The sequence below is a fragment of the Triturus cristatus genome, chromosome 3_2, assembly GCF_964204655.1.
Source record: "Triturus cristatus chromosome 3_2, aTriCri1.1, whole genome shotgun sequence".
Classification (NCBI taxonomy): Eukaryota; Metazoa; Chordata; class Amphibia; order Caudata; family Salamandridae; genus Triturus; species Triturus cristatus.
Window position 1 is genome coordinate 745684044 of NC_140584.1, and position 13311 is coordinate 745697354.

Sequence of the window (13311 nt, forward strand, 5' to 3'; positions counted from 1 at the left end):
CATAATGAAAATGAGTTATAAAAATCAGCCATTTGTGTCTGCATTTTCACTTGTAACTTTTAAGTATGGCAGATTTTTACACACAATATACCGTTATGTCCACTGGAGCCTTATGGTTTCAGGGTTATATAGGATTTGTAGGTTCACCAAGAACCCGAAGTGCCCAGAGCCAATAACTGAGCTGCGCCTTGCTATGCTTTTTCATTGTGTACCGGGTATACAGCAAAATAAAAAGAGTGAAAAATAGGTATCAAGAAAAAACATGTATTTCCTAATAGGGAACAACATATGTAGTTTAGAAGCAGTGGTTATTTGCATAACTCCATATGTGGGTATGTGGGTACCAGCATGTGAGTTGGAGGGCATTTTTGAAAATTAATTCTTTTTTATACACTGTCTTACATTTAAAAGGGATACATGCATAGAAAGTCAATTTTCAATAACACTTGTTCTCCTATTCAGTGTCCCACTAAGTCTCCCGATAAAAATGGTACCTCACTTGTGTGAGTAGGAATATTACACGCAACAAGACACGGCCCAAAACCCAACGTGGGCACCTAATTTTTTCCCAGTGAAAACTGACCCTTTTTTGCAGTGTGCCTAGCTGTGGATTTTGAACCCTAGCTCTAGCGGCACCTAGGGAAACCTAGCAAACCTACGCATTTTTAAAAACTAGACACCCAATCGAAATCAAGGACTGGGTGATTTGTTAACCAGAATCCCTTGCAAACCTCAAACATTTCTGTGACTGAATGTACTGGAATCTGCATGGATCCACAAAATTCCACCCACCCCGCATTCCTCCAGGTGTCCCGATAAAAATGGTACCTCATTCGTGTGGGTGAGGCAAGTGCCCGTGACAGGGAAGGGCCCAAAACGTATTGAGGAGACATCAAAAAAGACGTATCACAAAACAACCTGATTTTGCAAGGTGGGGGCCCCAGGCTCGACGGACATCTAGGTAAACCTACCAAACCCACAAATTTCTGAAAGCTAGACACCCGGGGGAGTCCATGGAGGTATGGTTTGCGTGCCCTCCCACCACCACCCCCCCATGTTTTCCTACCCAGAATCCGCTGCAAACCTCAAATTTAGCTGGAAAAAATATTTCTATGTTGGATCACCATGCTGGCACAAATGTCCTACCACACAGCGTTCCCCTCAGTCTCCCGTGTCAAAGTATATAAATATTGAAGTCAAGCCTTCTGAAGGTGAGCCATAAAGCCACTTCAAGGCACCAACTGCTTTATGGTCCATTCACACGCCATTCATGCACCAAACACAAGACTTCCATACCGCCAGCCACGGGTCTAATCAAACAGATCACTTGCATTCACATAAACATACCACCGCCATGCAAGGGCTCATCACATTCATACACCACAAGACGTAATGAGTTTGACTATATTTTACCACCTGTAAAGTATCCGCCACCTTCTTCCTGAACGTTACCAAACGCAGGCTGTGTGAACCTTTACTAATGGCTCCCATGACAGCCACATGAGGCTCTGGACGACATCCTTCATGCGCCTTTAGCGCACTCACTGTGCTAAGTCCAACTCATTTTAGTTTGCGGATGCAAGTTGGGGGGTGTCCGGGTATGCCACAAAGCCATTCCTCTAACTGAGCGAGCACATCTACCTTTGAAAAGAAGACAAACATGCTGGAAATTTTCTAAAGCTTTCTTAAGAGTACATCATAAACTATGAAGAACGGTAGAATGTGAAACACGGGTAGTCCGTGACACAGTAACATATGTCCAATCCACCGTTATGTGCAGTGACTGTAATGCACTTATCATACAGCAAATTGAACATCTACTAAGTTCTGACTGAGGATGTACATGCAATCAGCATTGACCCAGAAGTACAATAGTAAATTCAGTGCGAGTGTGGCAGCAATGGATTTGAATCAATTGGGTGAAGATGAAGTTATGACATGTATCGGTACTACCTTTTTCTATCTGCCTTCTACCTATGCAATATTCCTGGGAAAGCCCACCTACCGTAAGCTGTTCTAACCCGTTCGCTGGGCTGTCCACTTCAGAGTCCTGATAAATTCTGTCTAATTGTCAAGTGGCCCTATAATAATGCATTCCATCTCTTGCTACTTGAAGCTCGAGAAAATGTGTCTGTCATGCGCCATCAATGCTCTCACTGTGCTGAATCCAACTCCTTCCAGTTTGTGAGTGCAAGTTAGGGGGTGTCAGAGTATCCCAGTAGGCCATATCTCAAACTGAGCGAGCATATCTACTGTTGAAAATAAGGCAAACATGCTGGGGTATATTGCCTAAGTTCCCTAAAATATTAAGCCAAACAAATGTCCTGTGCGTCTCATTCACTGACTCTTTAACTTAACAGCGTGAAAACTAACTATTCTGTAGTAGGGGATCTCTGTGTATAGTCATAATCTAGTGAATAGTCCCGCCCATGTGCGTGGACCCCGGAGCAATAAAAAATAATCTCTAAAAGGTGACAAATCATGCAGACCTGCATACACCTTTAAGAGAGAATTTAATTTAAAGACAGATAATGCAGCCTATACCCACAGGCTACACTGTCCAGTACTTCAACTAGAATTCCACAAACATCCACAAACAGCACTGCCTGTCTAGTTTTTCTCCCCATAGGAAAAAACCCTGCCTCTACCAACAAAAGCCTCTGGAATGATAGAGAGGAAGGAGTGGACAGACAAGCCCCATAGGCTGCCATTATGTGGCTTAAAACAGGATACTGTGCCTTTAAGAAAACGTTCCAGGTTTCCAGAACTTTCCCCGGTATCCCAGAATGCCCAGCAGGTCCCCTTTACTTTGTTCTTTTTTCCGGCTCCTGCTAGCAGGACCCTGGAGCATTGAGCTCTCCCCTTTTCAAGGGTTTTTTGGAGATTTTGTCAATTTGTCACTTTTTCAAGTGCTTAGTAGCTGGTACTGTCAACATGCCTGGCTTGTTCGACAAGTGCCCGGAATGTGGTAGAAAGAAGGCTAAAACTGATCCACACGAGGTGTGTATAGGTTGCCTTCCCCAGTCCCACGTGCCTGAAGACTGTACTATCTGCCACTCGTTCTCAGCCAGGACCCTGAGGGACAGAATGAAAATCAGGCTTCAAGTTCTGGAGGAGAGAAGACTGAAGGCACCAGGTGGGTCTGGAGGGGCTGATTTGGCCCATACTGAGGCCTCTGGGGGGCTCCCCAGGGGCAGGAAGACCAGTAAACGCTCCCACTCCCCGTCGAGGGCGTCGACGGCGACGTCGAGGAGAATGACCACCGTCTGTTCGCCGTCTCCCCAGGGCTCTGGGGAGAAGCGGCGTCGACGATCGGCGTCGAGGGACCTGAATAGGCCGCCGTCGACTACATCGGCATCGGCGGCGACGACGCCGCCTTCGGCGCCGTCCAGCAGTCGGCGTCGAGATCGGACCCGGCGTCGGCGCTCGCCGTCGATGGGAGATCGCCGTTCTCCGTCGATGAAGAGGAGACGGTCGACGTCGCCGCCGAAGAGGAGATCGACGTCGAGACGCTCGAGGTCGAGGAGATCGCCGTCGAGGCACAGGTCGCCGTCGAGGCGAAGGTCGCCGTCGAGGCGAAGGTCGCCGTCGAGGCGAAGGTCGACGTCGAGGAGAAGATCGACGTCGAGGAAGAGAGAGTCACCGGAATCGGTGTACTCTGTGGTGTATACGCCTCCTCGGATGCCTCCGTCACCGCCTCCTCTCCCACCTCCTCCGACTCCTCCTCCACCACCACCACCAACGCCGCCTCCTCCACCTCCACCACCGCCTCCACAGCCGCGGACACTGCCTCCGCCGCCCCCACCCCCGGTCGCTGCCACGCACTCCAGTGGGACCGCCGCCGGTTCCCCCGCGGTCGGTTTCCCTTCCGAGGTACCCGACTCCGCCGCAGGGGACCCCAAAGCCACGACGCCCGCGGTCGCCGGGACCGGCTAGACCGGCGGACAGGCCGAGGCCGAAGAGGTCGCGCTCCCGCTCTCACAGGAGGAGAAGGTCACGGAGCCGTGGACGGTCATCGTAGGACTCAGGACGACGCCGTAGGAGGCACAGGTCCAGGTCGCACACGCGCTCCTCGACCAGAGACTTTTCCCCGACGCTGTCGGACACACCGGGGACTAGGGTGTCTCCGGTGGACGATTTGGTCTCTTTCCAAGAGGTGCTGTTGAGAGGGGCAGCAAAGTTGGGTATCACGGTGACGGTTCCAACACCCACGACGTCCGTGATATTCGAGACACTTCATAAGAAACATCTGTCTCGCCCTCTACTGCCTCTTGTACCAGGACTGGTGGAACCCGCGTTGGAGCTGTTCCTCACTCCCGCGATGACGAAGGCCGCCCCCTCCAGGCTCATGAAAAAGTATAGGGCCCCGGAGTCGGACCCTACCTTTTTGAGAGTGGACCCGAAGCCGGATTCGGTCATCGTGACGGCGGCGAGGAAGCAACATGCGACCGCCCCTTCGTCGACGGTCCCGCCTGACAAGGAAAGCCGCTGGCTGGACTCTGCGGGCAGGAAGGTGTGTGGGACCGCCGCCACCACCATGAAGGCGGCGAGTGCAGGGCCTTTGTTGGGCCGTTACGACCGGGCCCTGTGGGAGTCCCTGCAGCAGTATGCGGACCTGCTGCCCCGGGACAAGAAGGAGGACTTCTTGGAGACAGTGCGCGAAGGCATGCTGGTTTCTAATCAGGTGATCGGCGCAGCGGCGGATGTATCCTTGCTGGCCGCCCACGCCTACTGTCATGGCGTCCACCAGAGGCGGCATTCGTGGCTGCGCCTGACGTCCCTCAAGCCAGAGGCGCAGCAAAGAGTGGCCAACCTGCCCTTCTCGGGGGAAACCCTGTTCGGGAAACATGCGGACGATGAGATGGCCCGCATGAAGGCAGAGGCGGAAACCCTGACGGCCGTTGGGTTGGAGAAGGCCGAGAAGAAGAAGTGCCCGTTCCAGAGGCGGTTCGGGTCTTCGGGCAGAGGGCGTGGGCAGGGTTCGGGACAGCAGCAGCAACAACAGCAGCAGTTCCGCAAGCCCTTCCAGAAGCGCCAGAGGGGTAGAGGAGGCCAGCAGGCTACTACCACTACCAAGGGCCCGGCCGGGTCTCGGCCCTGAGCGGCTACTTCCCCCTCAACCGTTACCCACTCCAGTGGGGGGAAGCATTCAATTTTTTCCGGAAGAGTGGAGAAAAATTTCTCAGGACAAGTGGGTGCTGAATATTGTTTGCAATGGATACAGTCTTCGGTTTATCAGCCCGCCTCCATCGATTCCGCCGGTCAGCTCTCGATTCCAGCTGAGAGAGCTCCAGGCGGAGGCAGACATCTTGTTGAGAAAAAAGGCGGTAGAAGTAGTACCTCTGTCTCAAAGGGAAAGAGGTCTGTACTCTCGGTTCTTCCTCGTTCGCAAGAAGGACAAGAACGAGTTCAGGCCCATTCTGGATTTGCGACAGGCAAACAAATGGATTTGCAGAGAGAAGTTTCGCATGCTATCGTTGCACCAGATTTACCCTCAGCTGCAACGGGGAGACTGGCTCTGTGCCATAGATCTACAGGATGCGTACTTCCATGTGCCCATAGCAAGGAAGCACAGGAAGTTCCTGCGATTCCAAGTCGGCGCCAATCACTATCAATACACAGTACTGCCATTCGGGCTAAAGTCTGCTCCCAGGACATTCTCGAAGTGCATGGCGGTGGTGGCGGCACACCTGCGGAGGAACAAGGTGTTTGTCTACCCGTATCTGGACGATTGGCTGATCAAGGCTTCCTCCTTCTCGGAAGCACAAGATCACTTCCGATGGACGTGCGCTCTCTTACACAAGCTGGGGTTACACGTCAACATGTCCAAATCGGTCACGACTCCGGTCCAGTGCATACAGTACCTGGGGGCCTCCATCGATACGCGGTCAGCAAGCGTGTCTCCTTCGGAGGAGAGACGGTTTTCACTCCTTCGGAAGGCTCAGGACCTCAGGACTGCTCCATCGACGACAGTGAGGAAGGTGTCTTCTCTACTGGGATCGATGGCCTCCTGTATCTTCCTCACGCCTCACGCACGGCTTCACATGAGACCACTGCAGGAGTGCTTGGAGGATCAGTGGGATCAGAGGACAGGCTCTTGGGACGACAAGGTACGACTGTCGCTGCATGCTCTTCAGTCTCTGAAGTGGTGGTGTTCGGCGGAAAACCTCCTCAAGGGGGTTCCCTTCCACAAGGACATTCCCACGACGAGTGTAGTGACGGATGCTTCTCTCCAGGGCTGGGGAGCGCATTCCGGGGACTTGCAGATTCAAGGAAAGTGGTCTCCTTTGGAATCGACGTACCACATCAATTTCCTGGAACTCAGATCTGTCTTCCTGGCACTGAAGGCCTTCCTTCCGTCCTTCCAGACCACCTCGCTGCTGATACAGACGGACAATACAACCACGATGTATTACCTCAACAAGCAGGGGGGGTCGAGATCGCGCACTCTGTCGCAGGAGGCGCAGGCGATCTGGCGCTGGCTGCTGGCCCGAGGACTGACGATTACGGCCACGCATCTGCCAGGGGTGCAGAATGCTCAGGCGGACGCCTTGAGCAGGCTGATTCAGGAAAACCACGAATGGGTCATAAACGACGAAGTACTAGGAGAAGTCTTCGCAAGGTGGGGGACTCCAGACGTAGATCTGTTCGCCACCGCTGAAAACAGCAAATGCCGAGACTTCGCATCCAGGTACTACCAGCGGGGGACGCTGGGGAATGCGCTATGGATCGATTGGTCGAACAGCTTTCTGTACGCTTTTCCACCCATTCCCCTGATTCCGGCGGTGCTCATCAAGCTGTCCCAGTCCAGGGCGTGGATGATCCTGATCGCCCCGGAGTGGCCCAGGCAGTGGTGGTTCACGGACCTTCTTCACCGGTCTCTCCTTCCTCACATGCGGTTGCCGTGCAGGCCGGACCTTCTCACGAAGTTCGGGGGGCGGATGGTGCACCCCAACCTCTCGTCTTTGAGTTTGGCGGCATGGCTCCTGAAATAGTGCAATATGGCCATCTGAATCTACCAGACGATTGTATGGACATTCTGAAGGAGTCTAAGCGACCTTCCACTAGGACATCCTATGCTTACAAGTGGAAGAGGTTCTGTATCTGGTGTAAGTCCAAGAACTTTGATCCGACAACATGTAAGGAAGATGTCATCCTTCCATACCTTTTACATCTGGCGCAGTCTGGCCTTAATTTCCATTCCATTAAGGTTCATCTGGCTGCTTTGACTGCTTACAGGAAATGCCCTTCACAGACTTCCTTCTTTCAGATCCCGGTGGTCAAGGATTTTTTGGAAGGCTTGAAGAAAGTGTTTCCTCCCGTCAGACTTCCCTCGCCTTCCTGGGACCTGAATGTGGTGCTGTCCAGACTGATGAAGGAGCCTTTTGAACCCATTCACAAGGCTTCATTGCAGCACCTATCCTGGAAGGCGGCGTTCCTAGTGGCCATTACATCGGCCTGCAGGGTGAGTGAACTTCAGGCATTATGTTGTCAAGAACCTTATACTGTATTTCATGCTGCTAAGGTTGTGATGCGTACTCACCCTAAATTTCTTCCTAAGGTTATCTCTGATTTTCATGTCAACCAGACCATAACTTTACCTACGTTCTTTCAGAATCCCTCTTCGCCAGCGGAAAGGTCTCTCCATTCCCTGGATGTTCGGAGGGTGTTGAAATTTTATCTGGATAAGACCAAGGATATTCGTAGGTCTACCAATTGTTTGTTAATTATGGCTCAGTCAGGACTGGTCTTGCGACCTCTAAGCAGTCCATTTCTCAGTGGATTGTGTCCTGCATACAATTGTGTTATCAAAAGGCTAATAAGACCTTAGGGGGTAAACCTAAGGCTCATTCCACCAGGGGCAAAGCTGCCACGACGGCTTTGCTGCGTAATGTTCCGATTGCGGAAATCTGCAAGGCGGCCACTTGGAAGTTGGTCCATACCTTTGCTGCGCATTGCTGTCTGGACACGGATGCCAGGGCAGATGCTCAGGTTGGGCAGGCTTCGCTGCGAAATTTGTTCGCACAGTAGTGGTAGTGTCTTGTGTGTTCTCCACCGCTTTTGTTGTGTGGGGATGGGCTTGCCATTCTATTCACTAGATTATGACTATACACAGAGATCCCCTACTACAGAAGGAGTAGTTTCTTTTCTGTAACTCCAGTTCTGTAGTAGGGGTATCTCTGTTATAGTCATAAGCGCCCGCCCTCCTCCCCGGTGGAGAGATACTTATTCATATGTAGAATGCTACAGGTCTGGCGTGCTACGCCTTCAAAAAGAACTGAAAGTAAAGGGGACCTGCTGGGCATTCTGGGATACTGGGGAAAGTTCTGGAAACCTGGAAAGTTTTCTTAAAGGCACAGTATCCTGTTTTAAGCCACATAATGGCAGCCTATGGGGCTTGTCTGTCCACTCCTTCCTCTCTATCATTCCAGAGGCTTTTGTTGGTAGAGGCAGGGTTTTTTCCTATGGGGTGAAAAACTAGACGGGCAGTGCTGTTTGTGGATGTTGGTGGAATTCTAGTTGAAGTACTGGACAGTGTAGCCTGTGGGTATAGGCTGCATTATCTGTCTTTAAATTAAATTCTCTCTTAAAGGTGTATGCAGATCTGCATGATTTGTCACCTTTTAGAGATTATTTTTTATTGCTCCGGGGTCCACGCACATGGGCGGGACTATTCACTAGATTATGACTATAACAGAGATACCCCTACTACAGAACTGGAGTTACAGAAAAGAAACTACTCCACTTGCATCATGCACAATATTATTGAGTAAGGATACAGGACATAATATCTTGTAGGATAATTGTTTTCACATCTTAAACTAAAGATGTGAAAAAAATCTTCATACAAGATATTGTGTCCTGCATCCCTTTCAATAACATGGTTATGATACAAGTTAATAATTGGGTTTTCACACTTTCAAAACAAGTAGAAATGTTGGTGAAGAAGTCCCTTTGGATATTTATTTGAGTTTATATGCTTACTACGGTTCTCGATGGCAATCAGGGTGATCCTTGTGTAGTTCCCTAACAAGCACTGCAAAATCCAGTCAAGCCTTAAACTTTTTGCCAAACGGGGTACTCCGTGACAACGTGGCGCATGTTCTGTCCACCAGTATGTGCAGTGTGGGGACCATAATAAACGTGTCAATTGGTGAACAGAACAACTACCATGTTCTGAAAGCAGATAAAGGTGTCGAAGTCCATCATTTCCTGCTTGCTTAGTGCAGGAGTGGCCCACAGACAGTAGGTATCCATTCACACCAATTGAAAGGTTTATCTATTGGCAGCTCCACATCAGCCAATTTCTCAGTACTTTGCTTTTGTATGATACAACATAAAGCAAGTAGGAAAACAGAAGGTGGGCCTACTTGGGCACTGGAGACAGTAAACCCGATTCTCTTACCTTTTTCCCTGCATCGAGCACACTCTACAACAAAGACATGGTCACTCCTTTTTGGGTGTTGCAGGAATTTTATCAGCAAAGTGTCGCTCCTGCAGCTTTGCCAGGTCCTCCAGAACACATGAAATGGAGGCTGCGGCTTCTGTAGCAGTGAGACTTTTAATCACAGACAACTGAAAGTCCGGGAAAGACCTGAGTCTTCCTTTGGTAATCTGACGATACACAACATACGCATTGTATGTTGCCATCCGGATCAGGTGAGTAAACAGTTTCTTATACCAAGTACGAGTTGTACGACTCGCATTGTATGGCCAAAGAACCTGGTCGTGTTTGTCCACTCCGCCCATGTACTTGTTGTAATCAAGTATACAGGTGGGCTTGCGGATTTCGGCTATCTGACCCCAAACCATGACGGGGGAAGTGCTCTCATCGTGAATTGTAGTGAGCATGTACACGTCATACCTATCTGGGAACTTTACTGCTAGCGGATCGTTGGAACGCAATGCAGTGCTCTGGGATTTCTGGAGCTTCATGCAAACAAGCTCCTGCGGGAATCCTATGCGGCGACAACGAATTGTACCGCAGGCCACAGTGCCAGCTTTGTAGAACTCACTGAACAGCTCTACTCCTGTATAGAAATTGTCCACATAAAGGTTATAACCTTTGTGAAAGAGTGGCTGGACAACCTCCCATATACAATCTTTCCTGTGACCTCTAGCGTGGGACCTACAGGGTTTAGAGTGGTGTCCTTCCCTCTATCCACTCTCAAGCTGTAAACATAGCCAGTCAAGCTCACACACAGCATGTACAGCTTGATGCCATAGCGAGCGTGTTTGCTCCGAATGTACTGCCTGAACAGAAGCCGTCCCTTATATAAGACTATATAAGACTCATCGATGGCTATATTCTTTCAAGGAGTATAAACCTCTGGAAGCCTGGCAGACAAATGTTCCACGATAGGCAGAAGTTTTGAACAACCTGTCATGTTCTGGATGGTCCCGGGGCAATGCAGCAGAATTGTGATTGAAATGCAGCATGCGCTGCAATAGCAAAAAGCGATCTCTGCCCATGTATAGTGCGAAGATGGAGGTTAACCAAACCGTGCGAGTAGACCAGTAGGACAGCAAGGTTGGTTTATGCACTACCCCCATTTTAAGCTTGAGGCCCAAAAATGTCTTCAACTCCCCTAATAAACTGGGCGTCCACTTGTGTGCCCTAAAATGAGGCACAAGAGTGCCTCCATGCTCCCTCATAAATTGATCGGAACGTAAATTTGTATGCTGCACAATTTCATCAAGGAAGTCAACATCCAAAAAGAGATGGACGTAGTAAATTAGCAAAAAAAAAAAAAAGCCATATCGACTTTATATCCAGCGTTGCCAGTGAAAGGTGGAATTTAAGGCTGAACTAAATTGGGAGGTTGCCAAGAGAGAGCTCCGTCTGTGCTTGCGACCGCACATGCCTGCTCTCTGGGTTGCTCTAACCTGCTACTGGTGTCCCGCTGCACAGATTGTGCTTGCAAAAGGACAGCACAACTGACATCGTCTGCTTCAGAATCGCTGGAAGATGAGTCGTCGGCTGGAACAGCGCTGACTGAAAAATCACTCCCAGATTTTGCTCCATTGTTCTCTCCCTCAGATGCTGTCTCAGTATCTGCTGTCTCAGTCTCTGATCCTGCCTCAGAGCTGGACTCCAGAACCAGATTTCGGGCCTGGGCAGCATTCATCCAATGATACGCCATCTCTGCTAGTGCCTTAAAACCTTCTTTAAAAACACTATCCTATGTAGGAAGGAAGATAGCTTGTTGATCTCAAAGTGTAGGTGGATGTGCGCGTGTGGGATGTGTGCAACAGTCAGTAATAACGAAGTCACCTTACCTTTCCTTTGCGAAATCCGTAGGCTCTCCAAAAACACGTAGAAAGAGAGAAGAAGACACAGTATTACTTCACCTTGCCATCATCGCAACGTTTAGCGCTGGTGGCAGCCAGTGCAACAATCATTTTTGCGTCCCCACTCCCATGACCTCCAATAAATGCCTGTTATTCAGTGCCCAGAGGCCTACGGGTGAACGTTACAAATGCACACTATTATCTCATTGGATTCCCTCACTACCATCCAGCAAACGTGACCTCATCTCCATAGCCCCTCTCTCACCTACATTTCATTTGTTTCAAAGCGTTTCTAATGCATGACTTTACTAATCCACTTAGCTATCCACATAATACAGATCTGTTCTTTCCAGCATGCTCTCTGCGTTACTTTATGGCGGCAAAACTGCCACTAGACAAAAGTCAGATATCTCTGTCTCTAGCAGGAAATTATTTTTTTAATCTGAAGCAGTACTACACTTTACTGCCTTTCATGTAACTTCAAAGAGACTCATAATTCTTTCACAGTCTCATCATTTCAGCACTGAGGCATTTTCAATATGCTATACAACAAAGTCCTAGTTGTTGCTTATTTATATTATGCATCTCACAAGCACTGACAAAGCCAATATTACTAGCTTGTAGGTGAAATGTTGCTTGTTGTATTATACCTGGATGCCAAGACGGAAGTAGAAAAATACCAGTCAGACAGAACACTAAGCTAAGCACAGATTTTCAGCTTACGTGTTTTAAAGCCACACCCTTAATTACACCAGCCACACCTCTGTGAGCCCCCCACCAGCTTTTTTCATCCCTCGCAAAGCCCTTACACAGAGAGATGTGTGTGTGTGTATACATATAAGAGATTTTCTCTCTACATATATATATATGTGTGTGTGTGTGTGTGTGTGTGTGTGTGTGTATATATATTATATATATGTATAGATAATCTAAACAGAGAAACAGAGACTTTCCCACTCTCTCTCTCTCTCTCTATATATATACATATATATATATATATATATATATATATATATATATATATATATGTATATATATAGAGAGAGATATATATAGAGAGAGATATATAAAGAGAGAGATCTCTCTTTCTCTCTCTCTTTTTTTTTATAGGTATAAGCTTCCCTGGAGGCCGATTGCGGCCCCCAGGGAAAGCACATGTCTATAAAAAAAAAATGTGCCCCCACAGGGGGTCGGCCACTGAGCAGGAAGACATCCCTGGTGTCTAGTGGGGTTTCCTGGCCGTGGGTCACAGCGCTGTCATGATCCACGGCCAGAACATCCTTTCAGGAAGGCTTCCAAATAAGGCCTTCCACGTCTCCCCCAGGGGAAAAAAACAACCCTTCGGTGCTTTGCACCAGAGGATTAAAGGTGGCCCTCCCTGGAGTCGACCAATGGATGTGCGCCACATCAGGGGCCGACGCAAGCACCAAAGGGGTTAAAACCAGTCTCAGGCCTGCCACGGCAACCTGTAGTGCAGTTCTTAACTATCATTTCTACCTTACAAAAATCTTTTTGCCAGGCCTAAACCTTCATTTTTAATACTTCTAATAAGGTCATCTCTAAGGTAGGCTCTGGCAGCTCCTACCGCAGGCTGCATGGTATTTAAAAAGTAGGACACATGTCCTTTATAATGCAGCTTACCATTTGTCAAACGTTGCTCAAGTGACATTATACTGACTACAACTACCATCATGCCTTGTGAATGTAACTAACCAAGATGACACACTCCTCTTGCCCCTTCTCACTTCTCTCCCATGTCATTACTGATGTGAGCTGTACATGTAGCTTACCATTAATCACAACACGTGAGTTACATTCACAAGGCCTGATGTTAGTTGTAGTCAGTTCAATGTCACTTTTTGTTGAGGGTCTGTAGCTGGTGCTGTGCTGTCCGAGTATGGGTTCTGTGGAGGGGTGTGTGGCTGTTGGTGTGATGTCTGCGGGTATGGTTATGTCTGTGGAAGAGTGAGTGTGTGATGCTGTGGTGCCTGGGGGTATGCTGGGGGTGTTAGGGCTAGT